This window comes from Lagenorhynchus albirostris, chromosome 9 (genome assembly GCF_949774975.1).
Source record: "Lagenorhynchus albirostris chromosome 9, mLagAlb1.1, whole genome shotgun sequence".
Lineage (NCBI taxonomy): Eukaryota > Metazoa > Chordata > Mammalia > Artiodactyla > Delphinidae > Lagenorhynchus > Lagenorhynchus albirostris.
In genome coordinates this window covers 66,220,203-66,243,170 of record NC_083103.1, presented here as the reverse complement: position 1 = coordinate 66,243,170, position 22,968 = coordinate 66,220,203, and positions in this window count along the sequence as shown.

Below are 22,968 nucleotides of genomic sequence, written 5' to 3'. Positions count from 1 at the left end.
AAAGATACTCTGTACCATATTCAGGAAGTATATTTTTATTCTTAGTTTGTTAAGTGTTTTCATCACAAAAAAATGTTATATTTTGTTCCTTGTGCTTTTGATGTCATATGTAAGAAATCATTGTTAAATTCATTGTTATGAATTTTTCTCCCATGTTTGCTTAATTTCTCTAATTTATAATTTTGTTTATTTCAGTCCTTTATTTTTTTCTTGTTTAGTCTAGTTAAAAGTTTGTCAGTTCTGTTCATCTGTTCAAAAATCATGTCTTAGTTTCGTTGATATTTTTCCTATATCTTTTCTTGTCTTTATTTCATTTATTTGTACTCTTTTTTTGTTATGTCCTTTCTTCTGCTAACTTTGGGCTTCTATTTTTCTTCTTTTTCTAGTTCTTGAGGTGTAGAGTTAGGTTGTTTGAAATTTTTCATTTTTCTTAATGTAGGTGTTTATCACCATAAACTTCTTAGAAATGCTTTTGCTGCATCCCATAAATTTTAGTATGTTGTGTTTCCATTTTCATTTTTCTCAAAATGATTTTTGCTTTATTCTTTGACCCATTGGTTGTTCCAAAGTGTATTGTTTACCTGTCATGTATTTGTGATTTTTCTTCATTTTCATCCTGTTATTTATTTTCAGTTTCATATCATTATAGTAAGAAAAGATACTTGATATGATGTAAATCTTCTTAAATTTGTTAAGATCAGCTTGTGGCCCTACATATGATCAATCCTGGAGAATGTTCTGTTTGTTTGCACTTGAGAAGAATGTATATTCTGGTGTTGTTGGAATAAATGTCTACATATGTTTGGTTTATAGTGTTATTCAGATTCTATGTTTCCTTATTAATTTTCTGTCTGGATGATTTATCTAATATTGAAAGTGCAGTATTTAAGTCTCCTACTATTGTTACATTATTACACACCTAATAACAGAACTTCAAAATGCATGGATCAAAGAATGACAAGACTGCAAGAAGAAATAGAAAAATCCACAATTATATAACAAAGCTTCAAGATATGTGAAGTAAAAATTAATATAAATAAAAGAAAAATTTTTAAATCCATAAGCCCAATCAGAAATTTCAATATCCTTCTTATAATAATTGATAAAACAAGTAGAATATCACTAAAGATATAGAATACTTGAGCAACATTTTCAACCAAATTGACTTACTTGATATTTAATACAATCAATAAATGTAGAAAGATTTTTTTTTCAGGTGCACTTTGAGCATTTACCAAATAAATTATACACTGAGCTTTAAAATAGAGTCAAGAAACTTAAAAGATTTAGAATCATACAAAATATATCAGTGATCTAAAAAAAAAGAAATACCCCCTTTGGCTTAAGCTAAGTAAAGCTGAGTTTCTGTCACTTTCAACCAAAAGATTCTGGAATATTAAATCCCAAAGAAAGTGTCTCTATGAGAGCTGAGATTAAAATACAGGCTTATCATTTCCCCATAGCTTTCACTACACTGTGATTACCAAACTTTTGATAGTGCTAATTTAGTTTTCTTATGTTTGATCTTTATATCTAACCTTACTTTTCTTTTTATTTTTCCCATTTCCCTGAATCTTTACTGCCTTTTAACAACATTCTATCCTAAATTCAGTATGGGGAGAATTGGAAGAATGACTTTCTCAGTGTTATGGGGCTGAAAGTCCCATATGTCATTTTTAACTAATGTCATACGTTTTCCCATCTCACATCCTGAGAAAAGAAAGCAGGTATTGGGTAGTTTAGTTGTTCCAAATTTACAGAACAGTGGACTTCATACTTTAAAGAACTGAATTAAAGATATGGATTCTCCACAGAATCCATAACAAACACACACATATGCAACATACATTTTACAGAATTTTGTAGATTCCAGGTTAAGAATTTCTCTTACAAGCAGAAAGACCACATTCTAATATAAAATGATTTTATCATCCATCATTATATATTTACATTTTACTTATTTTGAGAAAATATAATATAAAAGCTACTAGAAGTAAAGAAATAATTTTATATTAATTTTTATCTTATTGTTCACATAGCACCTACATAAATTTTAAAAATAGTGTAAGTCCACAACATTTTATGTATTCATCTATAGATCCTACAAGATACATAGACTCTCTGCTATAACTCAATGTCTCTACCAGAGTTCACTGTACAATAGTGAACCACTGAATCACTGGTATACCTCTTTTCAATTCTCCTGGTGTTTTTAAAATATTGAGTCACAAACTACAGTAGCCCTGTGAACTATCATGCTTATCATTATAAAGCAAAACCAAATATCTTCCATGGGCACTGTGTAAAAGAAAAGCCAGAAAGGATCAGCTGAACACTGTGGAATAACTTCACATGCAAATAATGATCACCACCAGGTACACTGTGTTCCAGTACAAAAGAGAAAACAATTACAATAGCAATATTTTCCCATTTCCATACACTTTCATTAATTTTCTAACTTGACTCTCATAACAGCCTTATGAAGAATAGAGGGTTAATATTATTATTATTGTTTTATTAAACGAGTAACAATGTTCCAAGAGATCCAACTAGTTTCCACCCTAGTTTTGCAGTTATGGTTTGCTCATATAAGTCCTAGTCATAAATAGTAAAATTTGAAATGAAAAGCATTTATAAAATCTTAATTGTATTTTTGGTACATAGGTGACATAAAGAATGGTTTAAAAAGAGCCAGACAGAATTTAGAACATAGTGATCCTTAGATTAGTCCTAAAACAATAAATATAACAGAATGCTCTTGATAGAAAATCACATACACACAATTTTTTATCAGATAAACTGTTTCCTCAAAGTTATCCATCTTTTTCCTATCACTTGCAGCAAGGGTATCTTGGCACATCAGAGAAATCATAAAATAAACCCACAAATATAAAATTTAATGAGAAATCAAATAACATAAACCAATCTCATAAAATAGAATGATGAAATGAAATAAAAAACAACCAAGAAAGAAGTCTGACTTTAGTACTCTTGATGGTTTGCCAGTTCACAGCCTGCTATAAAAAAATCACCATTATCAATGGATCCAGGATTGAAATATTTGCAGAATGTAAGGAGAGATTGCCATGGTTATTAATTTTGCTGAGTTGATTATATAATTTATGATAAGGGGTATGTGGAAATACTAGCACCATCACGTAAGAATTGACCAGATTTCCAATTTTTATAATATATTTCCTTGAAAAAAGTAAAAGGCAATGTAGTAATGACACAAATTCTGAATAAAAGGATATTTCAGATGATATACCACAAAGACCTCTAGTATAGCAGTCAGATAGTTTGGGTTTGTATCTCAATTTTTCAACTGATTACCTCTAGTGTGATCTCAGTAAGGTTGTTTCACCTTTCTGGTTTTATCTTCCCTCATCTAAATGAAGAGGTTCATACTAACAAATTAACCATGCCAACAGTAAAAGATTAGTAGGCAAAATATGAAAAGCAACTTAAATAAGTACTTCAAAAAATACAATTCAGTACAAGTTTTAATTGTATATGAGAGTGCTTCAAATGATATTGATAGTCATTAATATTTATTCAATGAATATTTATTGAGAAATTACCATGCTACCTGTGTTAGGTACTAGATAATATCATCAGATATTCTGGCTAAGAAAAGATATGAAAATATATGTATGCAATTTATAGCACACTCATAGAGAAATAAATATTGTTATATCACTTTAAAATGTGCCTCTGAACAAAATGAGCATTAGAAATTTTTAAACGTTTTTCCTGATTATAAAAGTAATAATTATCCATTGTTAAAAACCTGAAGATATATAAAACTATTCTAAAATAAAAAAATTATCTGAAACACTGAGAGATAACCCCTATTAACATAGTTCCAAAAAGTTATTAATGTGATTTACACATATCCATTTGAAAGTCAAATAATACTAAAAGTCTTACAATGAATAGCAGTCTTAGACTTCCTATCACTGTAGTTCTGATCTCTTGAGACAATCACTTTTAATACTTTATATTATTTTAAAATATGTTTATATTTTATTATATTTTCCTGATATTTATTTCCACATATCTAGATAAAAAGGTTTGTAGCATTTATTGATTTATCACTATACTATACATTGATTTCATCTTATTTTATGAACAGGATTTATGTCTTTTATACTTGCCCTCCCTCCTCTTTCTTCTCATTCATATACTGTTGTTTTGGTTTTCTATTGCTGCCATAAAAAAATTATCACAAACTTAGTGGCTTAAAAAGCACAGATTTATCATCTCATTTTTCTGTAGGTCAAAAGTCTGATGGGTCAGCCAGTTTCTCTGCTCTGGGTCCCACAAAGTCAAAATGAAGATGTTGACCATCCTGGGTTCTCACCTGGAAGCTTTTGAGGAGAACCCATTTACAGGCTCTTTCAGGTGGTTTACAAAATTCAGCTCCATGTGACTGTAATCTGAGGTCTTCATTTCTTTCTTGGAAGACAGCTGGAGCTGGGGAAGTTCTTAACATGTGGATGCTTCTCCCCAGTCTTTGTAAATGCCCCCCTACATCTCAGAACTAGAAAAACAAAAATGTGAACATCAAGAGGTCGGAGTTCTTGTGGGTTACTATAGAAGCTATCCACCATAGTCTACCATTCAGCCTGAGTGATTCATAACCCTCCCACATGCAAAATACATTTACCCCCTCCCAAAGTTCCTACAGTCTAACCTCGGCTTCAGCATTTGCTCAAAGTGCATAATCTCACTGGTTATGTATCTGGTCCATGTACACACAAGGCTTCTGGGTATAACCTATTAAGTACAGCTCTGAGGATACAATTCCTCTCCACCTATGCACCTTTGAAACTAAGGAAAAAGCTGTCTTGCTCAAACACACCCAACATACAATAGTGGGACAGGCATAGTATAATAGCTGTAGTCTTTTTGGTTCAAAAATGGAGAAAAGTAAAAGTAAAAAAGAATCACTGGTACATTTCTGGCATTTCCCACATCCAGCCATGCAAAGTCCACCCGTAGTTCCTTGATTACTTTTCAAAGCCTGGGAATAATGCACTCTGCTTTTCAGTTCTACAGTTTGGGCTCTTGGTGTGTCCTTTGTGTCATACTTCCTTTTTAATTAAAGATAGCATGTGTTTGTGGAGGAATCTTATCAGCCTGATTGTTTCCAGTAGAATTTTGGGACTTCAACAGTCTCTTTTTACTTTGTACACTTTCTGCCCTCTTCAGTCCAAGCTGGTAGTTTTTGCTGAAGTAAATTTCTCAGAAACTTTGTAGGTCTCCCATAGATTTCACTGGAGTTCACCTCACTAGACAAATGCCACACTTACAGACTTTTTTTTAGGTAACATTTTTTCTAATGAGGAAAAATGTCCTTAGGCTTCCTAGAGGTCCTATACTTTGAGAGGATTTGTGAGACATACCCTTAATCTTGTGAGAACCCTTTATGTGACTGAATACTCTGAACTTTTTATCTTGCTGAGGTTTTAACAACATGTTATGCAGTTAACATTTCAGCCTTTTCTCTAGAGTATTCTTTCCTGATAGTGAATCCTTTAATGTTAGGATCTTTTTCCGTATGGAGAGACTGAGAATTTGCAAAACTATTAACTCCTATTTTCTTTTTGTTTAATAGTCTTCCCTCAATATCTCTCTCCTTTCTCAATTTACTATAAGCACTAAGAAGGAATCAAATTTCACCTTCAACAAATTTCTTGGAAATCTCCTTAGTTTTATAACCAAATTCCACTTAAACGTTCTGATTTTCACATAACTTCAGGAGAAAATTTTGCTAAGTTTTCTGCTGCTACATAACAATGATCCCCCTTTCCTTGAGCTTCCAATAACTTGTTTCTCACTTCTTTCTGAGCCCTCAGCTGCAGTCTAAATTTCTACTAAAACTCTGTTCAAAGCAATTTAGGCTTTCTATCATGTTCCTCAAAATTCTTCCAGCCTCAGTCTATTGCTTGACTCCAAAGTCACTCCTGTTTAGATCTTTGTTATCACAGCATCTCACTTCTGGTACCAAAATCTGTTATCAGTTTTCTATTGCTGCATACCAATTTATCACAAACCTAGAAACTTAGAGCAACACATATTTATTACCTCATAATTTCCTTGGTTTAGGGTTCCAGGCATAGACATAGATCACCTGCTTGAGCTCTCACAAGGCTGCAATCAACATATCTGTCAATTTTGCCTTTAGCTTTAGGGCACTGATTGGCCAGAATTTTTAAACCATAATAATTTATGGAGCATTGTGTACTCGATATTTGAAATACATGAAACCATATGGACTCACTCTTGTTATGATATTATGTTACATTATTTTTATGAAGCCTCTTGATCTGAATTACTTGGTGTTAAAACAAAGTGTTTTTTTAAAATTAAGCTTAGATAGCTTGTATTTCATATCATGTTTTGGTAAAGTTTATCTTTTCATGAGTCATAGTTCATTTTGAATGTTTGTGGTTTCTGTTTCATTTCTTAAATGGATCGGCATGATATTCCCTGGGATAACAAGGTAGGATGGAGCAGGATAGAAACCAGGATGACAGTTCTGGTTAAAGAGTCTAAAGCTATATGTTTGACTTTACTATATAAATTCAATTTATTTCTAATTTTTTTTGTTGTGGGAATTGCAAAAATAAATGTATACTCTAAATCATTATCTACGTACCATGTGTCAGGGACTCTATTGATTTTCTCCGGTGAAGTTACCACATCCAGAATCACAGATATAATTGATACCAATAACTGGATATGTGCTTTTTATTTAATTTTCTACCATTATTTTCCATAACTTTGACTTTTTAAATGGCCAAACAGGCTAGTCAATGTGGATGTGGTAAGAATCACCACATTTCTCAAGTTAATGGCAATAGTTTTAGCAATTTTTCCAAGGGATATAATATTACTGTTAGTTTAACATCCTGGGAGGACATTCATATAGAAGATTTTCATATCTTTATCACCATAATTATAATTTTTCCATCCTCACTACACGGTTTAATGAGAAGTACGAAGATCCTACAGTAACTAAGTACATTTTTACCCTGCTGTATCTTCTGGGACTGGGCAAATAACCACAGGATACATCCATGGTCCCACTAAAGCCCTTCTAAATTGACTTAGGTCAACTCTTCAAATGTCACTTGACTACACTAACTCATGGCTTATGGCATTTGGGGACTTTGAGGATAAGTACATGATCTAAGTCAATAAAAGCAACTCCAGGAACGTCTGGAGGTTTTCTTTTTCCAGTGTGCAGTTAACTTGGTATTGTATATCCTTTTGGAAAAGTCAAGATGAAGATTAAAGACCTAATCATGTTACTATTGTAGGGTTTTTCCATAAAGGGACTCAGTCTCCTTCTGTAAGTAGTGCTAGATGTGTGAACTGGCTTAAGCCTGGACACAAGAAGAGAGTACCTTAATCCCCACAATATTAGCTATATTAGGATTTCTGACCAGAAGATCTAGAATTTCCACCTGTATCTGTCAAGCTGAACCATACCTATTGCCCATTTATTTTATTTTAAGGATCCTGGATTAAAATAAAATAAATTGTCACAAGTCTCTATGTGTTGAAATAGTCTGGTTCCCTTGGAATTGTTGTAGCTTATTTTATTAATTGCTTCTACTTCAACTGTGGTATTCAAGCAATGCCATCAAGCTCTGTCATCCTGAGATTCCATTTTTTCCTGTTAAATTCATGGAATTCAGCTCCATTAGCACCTTTTATCACCATCTTTCCCATTTTATTTCTTACCTACAGAGGAGAACCACCAGAGATTGGTACTCCCTAGCCAATATATACATATATTTTAGCCAAAATATTTTTTAATTCTAATGAAGATATGACCTCTCTTACTGACAGAAAGTGTAGTCCAGGAGTAGCTGAGCAGGTTCCTTATAACAGTTTCATTCCAACATACTTATTTCCTGTAGCTTTCAGATACCTTTCTCTACAGTATGACAAGAAACTTCTGGCACAAAGGCCTCATTAACTAAAGGCCACCATTGCAACTAGGCTTCAATTATCCAACCAAATTAACTATTAATGTTAGTCCCAAGTGCTGAAGCTGCCAATTAAATACAAATCCTAAGTGAATGCACCCCTGTCAAGGATGGGCCTAGGGATAATATTGAGGTAGTGGGTTGGGTCTTGAGGATAAATGCTTGCCTCCACATGTTGTACATCCATTAAAATGTTTTTAAATATATAAGACTATTCCTTCGATGGGAGAAGATGCTGTCTGCAATGACAAAAGACATTCAAGAAAACACTGAGTTTCGAAGTTCTTAGTTTCATCCATGAATGTACACACATAACAATTCCAAGTCTCAAGTTCCTGCTGCTCCTTCAGCAGTACCCATATATTAGTGTAAGAGAGATGGTGGAATTAAGTACATAATTGGTATTTCAAGTCTGTATTCCTTCCAATCATCTTCTGGATTTGGTCCTCATATGAGAGACGACAGGTTCTTTTAAAGCTGCCATTGAGGCATTCTGATTTTCAATACACATTCTTAATTACATGTTAATAGTTTTTAACTTCTGTTTCTACTGATGTATGATCTCTAGGGCTAACCCAAAAAGTAATTGTGATTAGACAATTTTTATAATCACCAATGTTGCCACAATGATTTGTTGCCAGGTGATCTCCCAAAGCTTTTTCTCCATCTATACTTCATCCCATACTGCCACCAGAGGTAAGGATTAGGTGAAGCTTCATTCTCTCTAGCAAGAAAAGTATTGCTTGAAAATATGAACCAAAATAATCTCCAAATATGTATTCAATGGATTATTTTTTCTGGCCACTCGTGGGACTAATTACTTAATAATTAGGATTTTGTTAAGAAGCAGATGGTACACTTAAGATCTTGGTACACAAGATAATTTGAGAAAGGCTTCCTTGTAAATTTACAACAGTAGCAATATCAGGAAACCACAAAGGATAGGACATTAATTTGAAGTATAGTGTTACAGTTCTTGGGCCCAAAGAGACAAGGGAAGAAAGAAATTACTTGACTTCTGATTAAGATAGTGGTTGTATTAGTTTTCTAGGGTTGCAATAAGAAATTACCAGAAACTGAGTGCTATAAAAAAACAGAAGTATAGGGCTTCCCTGGTGGCGCAGTGGTTGAGAGTCCGCCTGCTGATGCAGGGGACATGGGTTTGTGCCACAGTCTGGGAAGATCCCATATGCCGTGGCGCGGCTGGGCCCGTGAGCCATGGCCGCTGAGCCTGCGCATCCGGAGCCTGTGCTCCACAACGAGAGAGGCCACAACAGTGAGAGGCCCATGTACTGCAAAAACAAAACAAAACAAAAACAGAAGTATATTCTTTCACAGATAGGAAGGCTAGAAGTCTGAAATCAAGTTATCATTACGGCCAAGTTCTCTCTGAAGGCTCTAGAGACGATCTATCTTTGCCTCTTCCTAGCTTGTGGAGGTTATTGGCAACACCTGGTGTTTCTTAGCTAGTAGATGCATTCCTCCAATCTGTCTCCATCTTCACATGCTCATCTTCCCTGTATGTCTTTCTGACTCTGTGTCTCTTCTCGCCTTCTAATAAACACACTAGTTATATTGGATTTAAGGCCCACTCTACTCCAATATGACATCATCTTAACTAATTACATCTACAAGGACCTTAAATCCAAATTAGGTCACATCTGAGGTTCTGGGAATGACATAAATTTGAGGTGGACACTATTAAACCCAGTACACTTATATAGAATATGCACTTGATAAAAGCTTTATCCTTCAATGTAGATGAAACAACTAGCTTGAGTTGACCTAGAAGTGATGGAGCTAGGAAAATAAGTATGTTGATTTCACTTTTTTTCCCTTCATCTAATCTCCTGCCAGGTCCCCCATTGGCTAACACCAATTGGAATCAAAAAGACACAGAACCCATATTGCTCAAACTCTTAGCCACAGAGCCAGGTAGAGAAATGTAGAATGCAAACCATAAAGAGCAAAAACTCTCTAGTACACCCTTAAAGGAACTCATAAACATCTAAATAAGCTCACTAAACTTCCAAAAAGAATATTATGGAAAGTGGACCAAAACTTAAGTACTTGGTGTAATGGAATGATGAAAGTGAAAGAATATAACCTAAACTTCATAAGCAGAGCAAAAATAAGTTGCTGTTGATAGAATTTGTCAATTTTTACTCCAGAGTGTCATCTGTCCTTTAACTTCTCAAGAAGCAGAAACTGTTCTGTACTGAAGAGAAATAAAAAATGTTTGAGAGATAATTATAAAATTCACCTATTTTGAACATCTAATCTTATGGGAGGCCAGTAAGGTTATATGCTAAGCTGAAAAAAAGGCAATTAATTTTCTAAAGATGCTTATGAGTAGAGACCAGACACCTGAAAACTTATTATGAGACCATCTTCATGAATTCTGATCTTCTAGTTAACTAAAACAATATTTGAGGAGTCTTTTCAAAATTATGATTGATGAGGCTTTAAGAAACCTTCCATTATCTAAAGTGAAAAAGCATTTCTCTTAAAAAAAAATCATTAAACTAGTTCTTCTTTAAAAGGAAAAACAAGGCTTCCCTGGTGGTGCAGTGGTTGAGAGTCAGCCTGCCTATGCACGGGACACGGGTTCGTGCCCCGGTCCGGGAAGATCCCATATGCCGCAGAGCGGCTAGGCCTGTGAGCCATGGCCACTGAGCCTGCGCGTCCGGAGCCTGTGCTCCGCAACGAGAGAGACCACAACAGTGAGAGGCCCATGTACTGCAAAAAAAAAAAAAAAAAAAAGGAAAAACAACAGTACAACTAGGTTAAGACAATATAAATGCAATAATCTCTAATGTACCATCTCTCTGTACCACACTAAATAATTAGAAATATGAAACAGTGAAACACATTAGCACTGAAAACTTAGGCTAGCAGTCATTAATTCATCAATGTCAGTGGATAATGTCTACTAGGGGCAAGTTTTACTGGCCTCATTTTGTATATTTCAACTTCTGACCTAGAACGCCAATCAAGAAAGAGGTAAGCTTTGGTTTTACTCAACCCAGTTCTCTTCCCCTAACTAAAAAATGTGTTTCTAAATCAACCAGAAACGCTTTATAGGAATACTGCTTTCTTAAGCAGCAACTGCCCCATTTCTCACCAAAGATTTTCTTTCTTTCTGCACACATTCAGAGACAACACATCTCATTACTTGGGGGAAAAGAACAGATATGGAAACTTGGCATTCTCATGTCCCATCACCTGCAGCTGAGAGGGAGATGGGAGGAAATGTAATTCATGTGTGGCTGGGTGTGTATGTATGTGTGCTCATACACATGTGTATGTTTATTAATTTTAATGCTCTGCTAACTATCAAAGGATAGCTATATTATCAGGAACAACACTTATCTTCCTCTTTTTCAGAAACTATGTAAATATGCTTAGTTTAAACACAAAGTTTATAAGGAAACACACCAAAACAACTATGAAGGTCACCTTAATACATAACTATGTCATTTTTAACTTCTCTGTTACAAATTTCTGGACTTTCCAAATTTTCTACACTATGTCTATTTAACTTTTGTAATTAAGAAGAATGAAACACATTTAAAAAATAAAGGACAAAAAATGGACAGAAAAGAGAAAAGCAAAAATTAAGGAAGAGATAAGAAAAACCTCTTGCCTGAATGATACCATTATTAATTCTGGTAGCAGTGGTTGAAAAGACCAGTGAGTACAGAATAATCTTCACTATACAGATGATGAATCTTGAGTTTGTGCCTTAAAACAATATTTAGTTAAAGCTGTGCCACTGTTTATATCTTAATCTTCCTATGTTTTGCTCACAGCATAGTAACTGGATGCTCCCTGCTGCACCCGGTGTAGTTTTCCAGCATCATATCACAGTATATTTTAACTTGTAGTTTTGTGGCGGGGGGGTTGTCCAACCTAATATAAAATGTTTACTTGCAATTCAGATGTTTCTCCGATGCTTCAAGATATACCTCAAACATTTAAAGAAATCTTTCTAAAATTTATGCTCTGTAGTGGTATTTCTTTTCTCTTAACTACTATTAAACTTATCTAGATTTTAAATAAATATAGTATTTTTTAGTTCATTGATTATTTTTATGTTAAATTTTGTCTTCTCAACATGTTTTGATAAAATTAAATTTGGTATTGTATTTTCATTCAGATCTACCATAGGTGATACATTTTTATTTCTTTAAACAGTGGGGAAGAGCCAATAAAAATATTATCTCCCCAATGAATAAAATTATATTAGAGAGATACATAGAGAGATACAGAGATATATTTAAGTTAAAAAAATGACAAGGAGCTCATTTGCAGACAGATTATCTTAAAACTGATCTATTTATAACATAGTTTAAGTGACAGAATTCAATTTTCCATCACAAAGATAGTTTTATGGTGTCAGCAAACACAGGCATATCTTAGAAGATTTGGGGTCATCATTAGCATTGAGATAAAGCTTACACTCTTGGGAAATTTAGCATACCAATGAACAGTCTCTCTTTTTCTGTATTATCTCTCTAACCATCTATAACTAAATTGCTAATAATCAACACTGAATCTATGATTATGACAAGGAATAAAGATTATACAGATTTAAATTCAATTACAGCCTTTGTCTATTTGGCTAGACATTTTATTTATTACATATATGTAGTCACTCAGTCATAAATATTCTCTAAATTTCTCTTTCTAATATAACTAAGGAGGCATTAAGCAGTAATTGAGTATTTTTATATCAGTAAGAGTATTCTTTCAAAGATTTTCAGTATGTACTCATGAAACATACATTTTAAATACTAATTTAAAATAATTTCAAATTTCCACAGTGCTTATAAATACCAGGCCAACAGATATCACACTGTCCTAATATTGGTGCTTAATAAATATAGTGCTTAATATAGTGCTTAATAAATGCTTATTAATTCATTGAATGCTTTTTTTTCTACTTGAACTACTTATCAGGAATTTCTCTAAGAGCTGAGATACATACAAATTTAAGTCAAAAAGCTTCTACTCTTAAGGCATTAATAAGCTAGTGAAGGGGGAGACTGGCTTATACACAATCAATACAATGAATACTATTTTGTATTTATTAACAATGATCAATAGAAAAACAGATGAACACTTAACACTGCCTCTAAATGGGGAGAAAAGATTTAACCAAGAAAATAATATTCAACTTGACTCTTGAAAATTCACACTCATTTATTTATCTACTCTTTCATTTATTTATTTACTTATTATTATTTTTTTTCTGAGAACTCCTATGTTCCAGGCACTGGGCTAGGCAATAGAAATATCATTTTTATAAACATATTCAGTCCCTGATCCATTATAACCCATTACAGGAGACAGAAATGATTTAAATGTACATTAAAGAATGTATATATAATTACCAACTGAAGTATATTCTATGAAGACAATGAGGATCTGTAAAAACATATAAGACAGAACCCAAATTTACCCTGCTTAAGTTTGGTGGAATTAATTAGACAAAGTGAAGGATGAAATCAAGAAAGATCAGTGTAGGTACAAAGATCATCTGGTAAAAAGAAGTAGAACACACTGAACCATCCACAACAACAAAAAACCTTGTTCTAGAGCAGAGTATTGGAGGAGAGTTATATAAGATGAGCTGAAACCCTAGTCAGGATCAGATAGGGAACACTTCTAGGCCATGTTGAAGGCTGTATACTATATCTTTAGAGCAATGAAAGTTTTTGAAGAGAATTCTACCACTCAAAGAAAAGCATTTTGTACAATCCTGACATTAAAATTAGATGGATAGATAGATTAAAATAAAATAAGAGAGCATGTAACATATTCAGAGAATGGTAACCAGATGAGCTTAAGAAATGCAAAGTGGGGATTTAGAGGTAATGAAGATAGCCTTAACATTTCCTTCAGCTTGAAGAAGCTAGAGACCATCTTCTTCCAGACTCTAGACCCTTGACCACCCTTTTCTAAGAGCTTTTACCTTAGAAAATTATAATTGTAAATTTACTCTCTGCTCCTTTGAGATGTAAATCTTTATAAAAGCTTCCTGCCAGTTTTTCAACTCAGAACTGTCTTTCTCAGGGACCTGGAGCTGTCCCTTTGAAATGCAATCATCAAGAAAGACAGCACCTCATCTCCCACTTTCTATGGGAGGGTAGGTAGGAGCTTAATATTGACAGGTATCTTGCTCCAAGCTGTAAAAATATCTCCCATCTTGAAGATACAAGAAAGTTTACTCTTCCTTTGGGTAAAGTCAATTAGCAACATAGACGGCCTATAACTCCTCCAAATCCAGCCCTTAAAAACTGCAGCCCTTTGTTTCAGTGGAGTTGAGCTCAGACTGAGTTCTGGCCTTTCTCCTTTATTGTAGTAATCTTAAATAAAGTCTTCCTTGTCTGTTTAACTTTGTCTGGTGTAACTGTTTTGACAGAGGTAAGACCAGAAAACAGCACACAACATGCTGAGGAGTCTGCATTCTATCGTTAGGCAATGTGGAAGCATCCAAGGATTTTAAGCAAAAAGAATGATCATATAACTTAGAAAGGTATCTTTTGGGACAAGGTAAATGAAAGAGAATGCCTCTTGAGGACTTCAAAGATGAGTGAACACTCTGATTCCCAGGTGTACATGGAAACAACCCAGCTTTTAGAGAAGTGACTGTTATGGTCCAGCCTCAGAATTACATTAAGCAGCAAAGATAAGAGAGGACTTTTAAGAGAGGTTTGGCTTAGGACAGGGACATCTACCTTTTGTTTGAAGTCAGGAAGGGCTAAATGAATGGTTACTCCAAAGATGAGTTTGAGCTTTGCAGAGCTTTGTAAAGGAGGTGATTTCAGCTTCCTATTAGAAGAAGAAAACTGACATCTGTGCTGGAAATGTGAGGTTCTTAAATAAATATATTACAAAATTTTGTGATGGTCCTTTCTAGCCATATACTGGAATCTCAAATTATAACAATGCGGGATTCAACATATTAGAAGTTACTCAGTGAGTGTTTGTTGATTTCAATTAAATTGGCACATAGTCTATATGCTGGTGTTTTATTTTATATACATAATTTCAGTCTTGGTAATACTAATTTAATCAGATATCAAAGTGAAATGTTTCCTATGTTAATACTAATTAAACAATTCAAGAATCTGATTATCTAGATGCATAAGGGGTAAATTAGCACAATATATGACACATAACAGGACTCAAAATACTCGTTCCCTTCCTTGTGCTTCCCTAACAAAAGCACATAAGGAAACAACCAACATGCTATAATACTTTAAAAATATTGAAATGAAATACAAGACACCTGTTGATAATTTAAATACATGAATTAAATAAAACCTAATTTAGAGAAAATAATACTTAAGAAGGTTGAAATTTTATAAATATATACATATTTGATCATAGAAGGGAGGTCTATGGTTTCTATTTTAATGTACTGAATAATATGTTTGAAGCTATAGAAGTTGCAGGTTTTGAGTAAAATAAAACAGAAGCAATGTATTAAATAATATAATGTTTGAAGCTGCAGAGGTTGCAGTATCTGAGCAAAATAAAACAGATTCAATAAACATATATATTATATATATAGTATAAAAGTGAAATAATACCTGATGCAATATGTTTAATAAAAATTTCTAAAAATATTGTTAAAGAATAGATTGTTGCAACATTTTCTACATTTGCAATTAAAAATTATTAGAAATTCTGGGTGGTCAGCACCATAACTGACCTGTCAGAACAGTTGATGCCTATTCTTCCATGACTTAGCAGAATCATTTGCTCACTCTCATAAAAATAAGATGATTTTTTTTTCTATTGACTTGACACCATTTCTTTATAGCTTTGGTGACTTTGCTTTGTGAAAGGAATTTCATTAAACTTGTTAAGTCTTTTAGAGTTGTTTCTTTGATTTTCCTTCACAAAAAAAAAATCATGGTATAAAATTAACATCTCACAAGTGTTTTAGTTGAGCAAGATATCATAAAATAAAGCCTTTATTGTTACCCCTTAGGTGTAGTATAATAGATAATGAAGATTAATGGCATTGTACTTATGATGAACATGCCCATCATTATAAATTCAACCACAGTAAAGGGAAATAGCTCAGTATGGATATAGTTACAATTAGAATATGGACATGTTAAAGTTGAAATGACACTTCGAAGTCACTTAAATTCTTGACACAGATGAGCATATTGCATCCTTTAGAGCTTAAGTGACATACAAATTTTCAAAGCTAGTAAGGGACATAGCCAGCTTGTACCACAGGTTACTACACTATCCAGTTTTTACTGACACTGAGCCCCAATTTTCTCAACTATAAAACTAGGATAAAAAAACCTTAACGTCTTATATAAAAGGATGAAATTAGATAACGTTGTAAGCACAGTGGTTGTTGGTGGTGGTGTTATTGTGCCATCTGTCCCAAATTAGTATTATTTCTTCCCAACCTCATTAAGGACCTGAATGGAACAAAAAGGTGAGGGAAGTCTAATTCTCTCTCAGTCTTCTTCATTCATTAATCAGAGAATCAAGGTAGATGTCAGAAAGCAACAGAGGCAATTGATACAGTCAAAAAAGTTCAGGCTCCTGGTGCACAGAGCAAAGTGAAGAGTGCTAACACAATAAACACACTCATGTATTCCATTTAAATAAGTAATATATATCAGGGACAGGCTTTCTGTTGTTGTGATGGAGACAAAATGAAGTACACATAACTTTTGCCCTATATTGCAATGAGAGAGACACAGAATACGTATGTGCATAAAAGTGTAAGAAAGGTGATATGAATGCATAAAGGAAAAAATGAATTAATTTTGGGTGAGCCAAGATTTCATAGGGTTGGCTCTTAAAGGATTTATAGGAATTCACCACATGAAGAGATAAAGAAAAGGGCATTCTACACAGAGGAAATAGCGTGGATAAAAGCAGAGAGGTGTGAAAATGTATGACGAGGAAGGGTGAGTAGTTTGATGTGGTGGAATTTTAAAATACATAAGTGGGAATAACTGGGAATGTGATTGAAATATCTTCTTAAGAAGTATTTTTTAAATATATTAAGGATTTTATATTTTATCTTACAGGCAATGAGAAAACATTGAAGATTTCTAAACAGCATCTGTGTTTTGGAATTTTATTTAGACTTTCTCTGAAAAGTTACTTTTAGTAAATTATAGTGCCTTCCTTTGGCATCCGTAAGCTGAGCAGGTGGAGGCTATAAAAAAGTGATACGAACTACATCCTGAAAGACAACGTTTTGGCATTGAAACTGTAGATAATGTTAGCCCAGACTTTTCATATTTTCTGATAACTCTTATCACCTGAGAGATTGATCCTAGAGAAACCAAGAATCAGGGAAGTCAATCTAGTGTGTTAATGTAGGAAACATTTCCTTAATGCCAAAGTAAATTCAAAATATGTCTCTCATTTGATGTACTGAAAAGAAGCCAACTTACATATTACCACATTGTTATTCCTCCTTCCTTAATGATAAGAGGTAGTATGTCAATATATTGGCAATGGAAAACTTCATGTCATATGATTACCTTTCAAACTGTTCTCACTTGCTTTTTTTTTAGAAAAATAACTTGCAGTCAACTGACATTAATGACAAATATGAAAGTCAAGAGATTCTACTCAAATTACATCTCTAGTAAAGTAATTTTTATGCCAATATTCTTTGTAATATTATGTCATGAGAAAGTTCTTTCATCTTTTCCTGCAGAATCAATAATCACTGTTTCAATTGTAGAATTAGGAAAATGCACAATGCCTTGCCTATTTTACTTAAAATTACAAAGATTCATGTTTTAAAAAACTGTAAACCTCAAAATTATCTTAAGGAGAGGGAAACAAAAAATAAAACAATAAGACAACTACAGATTCAAAGCAAAGTGATAGCAAGGAAATATTAAAACAGAAAACAAACATATTAGGCAAAACATTTATTATACTAGTAAATGCAAATAGTAAAAACACATATTAATAGAAAAGCATACTTTTGCATTGAAAATAAAGCAACTATATGCCACATGTGAGACATCTGAAAATAGTGACTTAGAAATATCAAAAACAAAAGGATGGATAAAGATATATCTAAAAAAAAATAATAAAATCAATAGGAATAAAAACTGAAGTTTAAATATTAATATATAAAGCAACTGTAACCCAATAAAAGTTAATTAAAAATAAATATTAATATGAAATCAATTTCAACTTATGGAATATACTATTATATGATACAAATAGAGATTTACAATGAAAAGAGCTGCTGTGAAAAAGGAGGATGTAGCTGTATGGGAGCATAAATGGTTTAATTGTCAAATCAGATTCACATGAATCTCAGTAACAATTTTACTAATAAATGAAAAGATACAGCAAGCACAAGGCACAGGTAAACATTCTTCCCTTGGAGAAGTCTGATGTTGTCAGACTTAGCACCCAATTAAAGTCCTTCTTCTTCCTCATTATGATACACTCTGGTTTAAAAGTTAATCTGTGACGTTTTCTTTTTTTGGGGGGTGGGGGGGAAATGTGTGTGGATATATTGTTTACATAGGGGAATAAAATTTGCTTATGGAATTTCTCCATCTTATATCCAATTCTCCTGTCAATCATGCTCCCATAAAAAATTTAAGCAGCATAGACAAACCAGGCATGTTAGTTTTCCATTACTGCCATAACAGATTACTTCAAATTTAGCAGCTTCAGGGCTTCCCTGGTGGCGCAGTGGTTGAGAGTCCACCTGCCGATGCAGGGGACACGGGTTTGTGCCCTGGTCCAGGAAGATGCCACATGCCGTGGAGCGGCTAGGCCCGTGAGCCATGGCCACTGAGCCTGCGTGTCCGGAGCCTGTGCTCCGCAACGGGAGAGGCCACAACAGTGAGAGGCTCGCGTAACGCAAAAAAAAAAAAAAATTTAGCAGCTTCAAACGCAAGTATATTATCTTACGTTTTCTACAGGTCAGAAGTCTAAGGGTCTTACAGGGCTAAAATCAAGGTGTCACATGGACATGTTTCTTACTATAGGCTCTGGGGAAGAATCCTTTCCAAGCTCACTCAGAGGGTCAGTCAAGTATAATTCCTTGTGGTTGTAGGACTAAGGTCCCGATTTCTTTGCTTTCTGTCAGGGAGGAGTGCCCCTTAGCTCCTAGAGGCAATTCTCCAGTCCTCATACACAGCCCCTATATTTCAGAACTCACAATGATGCATCATATTCTTCTCACACTTGAAATCTAACTTTTGTTTATGTTGCATAATTTCTGCCTCCTTCTGCTGCATCTCTCTGAATCCAGCCAAAGAAAGTTTTCTGCTTTTAAGGGCTCTAATAATAATTAGACTGGCCCCACCCAGATAAGCCAGGATAATTGCCCTATCTATAGCCTTAATTACACATGCAAGTCTCTTTTCTCATGTAATATAACCTATTCACAGATTCCAGATATTAAGGAGAGCCATTACTAGGCCTACCACCACAGGTATATCCTCTTAAAATCATTTCATAGATAATAACTTTCTATTATCTTTTCTCTAGTAATTGCATTACTGTGTGAATCAGATCTGGTTAACAGCATGCTTACAGGAGACTTGACAAGATCTTTCCTCCTTCCTGAACATCTCATTAAATGCTGTTAACCTTTTTAAAAATTTTCTGAAACTGCCATAATCTTTCAGGTTCCAAACAATACAGAATCAAAATGTATAAAGCAAGATCTACCAGAAACAAATATAATTAATAAGGTTGTTGATTTATATTTATTAAAACTATCATTGACAGAAGAGTACACATTTCTTTGAATGGTCCATCAATCATTTGCAAACATTAGCAAATGTTGCACTACAAAGGAAAACTCAACAAATTCTAAAAAGGAGAAACAGAACATCCCAAGGAAGATGAAGAAGGAGAAGGAGGTAAAATAGGAAGGAAGAGGAAAGAGAAGGAGGGGAATAAAAAGGAAAAGTAACATTTTTAAGCATTTTCTATGTGCCAGGAACAATTTTAAGTGCACTTGAATCCTCTAAAACCCAATGAGGTAGGCACTGTTATTATCAATATTTTATGATAAGGGAACAGAAGCACAGAGATACGAAGTGAAAGGTTCAAGTAAAATGCACAACTAGCAAGTGGTACATCAAAATAGCTTAGCTTCAGGAGTTGTCTTTTTAACCATCATGCTATATTTAACCTGAAAAAAATTAGAAATTAATAATAACATAAATAAAAACTCGATGTCATGGATCAAATGCTTTATGTCCCTCCAAAATTCATATGTGGAAGCCCTAACCCCCAGCGTGGCTATATATGGAGATGGGGCCTCTAAGGAAGGACTTAAGGTTAAACAAGGTCAGGGTGGGGCCCTGATCCTATCCTTATAAGAAGAGACACCAGAGAAACCACATATCTCTCTCTCCACACACACCACACACACCAAAGAAAGGCCATGTGAGCACACAGAGAGACAGCAGCCACCTACAACCCAAGGGGAGAGCATTCACCAGATACCAACCCTGCTGGCACCTTGACCTTTGACTTCCAGTCTCCAGAACTGTAAGAAAATTAATTTCTGTTGTTTAAGCCACCCAGTCTGTGGCATCGTGTTATGGTACCCTGAGAAGACTAATATACCCCACCACTTGGATATTTTAAAACTCTTTATAAACAACCTTTGCATTATAGATAAACCAAAACCAGAAGTGTAGAACATATTGAAAGTAATATAATTAAATACAGCTCATAAAAATATATAAGATACAGCCTTCATGAATATATATTCTTTTGGCAACTGAGCATGTATTCACACTTCTGGTTTCTCCCGTATTTTTAGTCCAAGACTTTCAAGAAGTTGACCTCAACCATAACCCCAGAAATATGCCTTGTTAAGCTAAACCCATCTATATTTTATGTTCTTCTGGCCAGAGCAATTGTTTCAAGGATATCCATATGAGTGAGTCAAAAACCCTAAGACCAAGGAGATTTTAGCTGAAATTCATGAAATAAAAGCAGACATTCTTTTCTACAGGACTTGAGTGAAGCAGATATAGGCTAGAGTTCGTGTGACTATGAGCCCACACTGGTAGCATAGGAAAGCTCACTTACGGAGGTGAGTAGAGAAGCAACAAAGGAAATCTAGGTTCTCTTGGAAGATTTTGAGCCCTACTCAGGCTCCCTTGAATGCAACACCACCCTTGGGACTTAACAGTTACATAAGCCAAAAAACTAATTTTTTGCTGAAAGCAGTTTGGGTTGGATTTTCTGTCACATTCAACCTAAAGAGATGTAAATAATATAAAACTGAAGTTGTGCTCAGGGAAAATTCTATGATTTTTGGACAAAATACTATACTGTCAAATCTTTGATTCAGCCCTGATTAAAAGTAAGGTATAAAGCAGAGGGCAGGGTTTTTACTGAGAGTTAAAGAAAACAGTCCAAAACATTTTGGAGAATTCAATTCTCAGAACAAATATTGCCCTTTGATAAAATGGATGAAAACCTGAGGGATTTTGAAACAGTTTCTTTGGCCTTGAAAATGAATGCACATTTTTATTCAGAAGTTTAAACATTGTGTTAATTATTATTGTAATCATGGGCAATATATGTGTTCTAACAACACTATTAACTGAGCATCATTTATGTAGTTCTTAACCCACAGATAAAAGGTAAAGGTGAACTTAAAGCGATAGCTGTAATTGGATCAAGTGTGCAACCCAAAATCAAAGAAATGGTTTTAGATTTAGAGAAAAAAAATGTTTTAACCTGAATGAGGTCTCTAAAGCCTTGGTTTGATTACCTAAGGGAATGTTTCATAGCAAGACATCCTAGGAGTTTAAGAACATTAACTCAGAATTAGAAAACTCTGACAAGAAATGCTATTTCAGAGCAAGAAATATTGGGTAAATATTTTAAATATAGGCTTTGTAAAAATAACTGTAAGAGATGAGGAAATACATTTCCAATCTTCATACCCTATTCTATTTTTTCATAGGTTACCTATAGAACAGGGCTTCATTGAGAAGTACTAAATGTTCTTAGAATATTTTAAATGTCTATTGTTCTGCTCATCAATTATTTTCTACATTAGACATTTACTAATTGTAGGCTTAAAGACACATGCTTAAAATAACAAGATAAATGAATACCCAAAACTATGTTCATCTGACATTACTCTTAGATTATTTTTTAATTTGAAGACCATTTTCAAGATTTCTATCTTCATGTTTTTCTTTTTTTTTTTTTTTTTGTCCTCAGGCAATCTCCATGTTAAGCACCTCTGAGCATATAAATTTAACTGAAAATTTTTCTTACACTCCCTAAAATTGCTGAAAATTGAAACTGCAGATTTTGATATACATTTGCAAAGAAACTCATTTTTTATTATGAGATGAAAAAGCTTGTCTCCTGAATGCTTGAGGCCACTCAGTCAACCAGCTTGCATAATTCAAATACTTGGAAACCCACAAATAATCTAAGGCCACACTCCAACTGCAGAAAATAACACAGGAAAATCCTTTCTTGCATATTTCCAACACGTATGGCGAATTGCATTTTCTGCTGGTAGTGAACATTTTAACTCTGATGAATTTGTAATTATATCCAACTAATTAGCACCATTTTTTTTTTTACAATGCTGCCCTTTCTTTTAAGTGGAATGGAAATTCTATATCTTCCCACAGTGATTATCACTTTTACTATATGTGTAATTGTTGTTAGACAGAAAGGAATTTAAGCAGTCACCTAATCAATATTCATGAAACGGGGATCACAAAGGGTGGTACCAAATCTGCTTTAGCTTGTCTTAGAATCAGAATCCACAAGTTGGTGAAATATTTTCTGATTGACATTTTGGTTGTATGTGGACTCAAATCTGTTTCAAAGTTAGTACAACTCTCAGAGTTTAAATGTGGGCAAACCTGGGTAGATTTTTTTTTTCTTTTTTACTTCTGTTCTCTTTCATAAGTTGGGCTGCAAGTTTTAA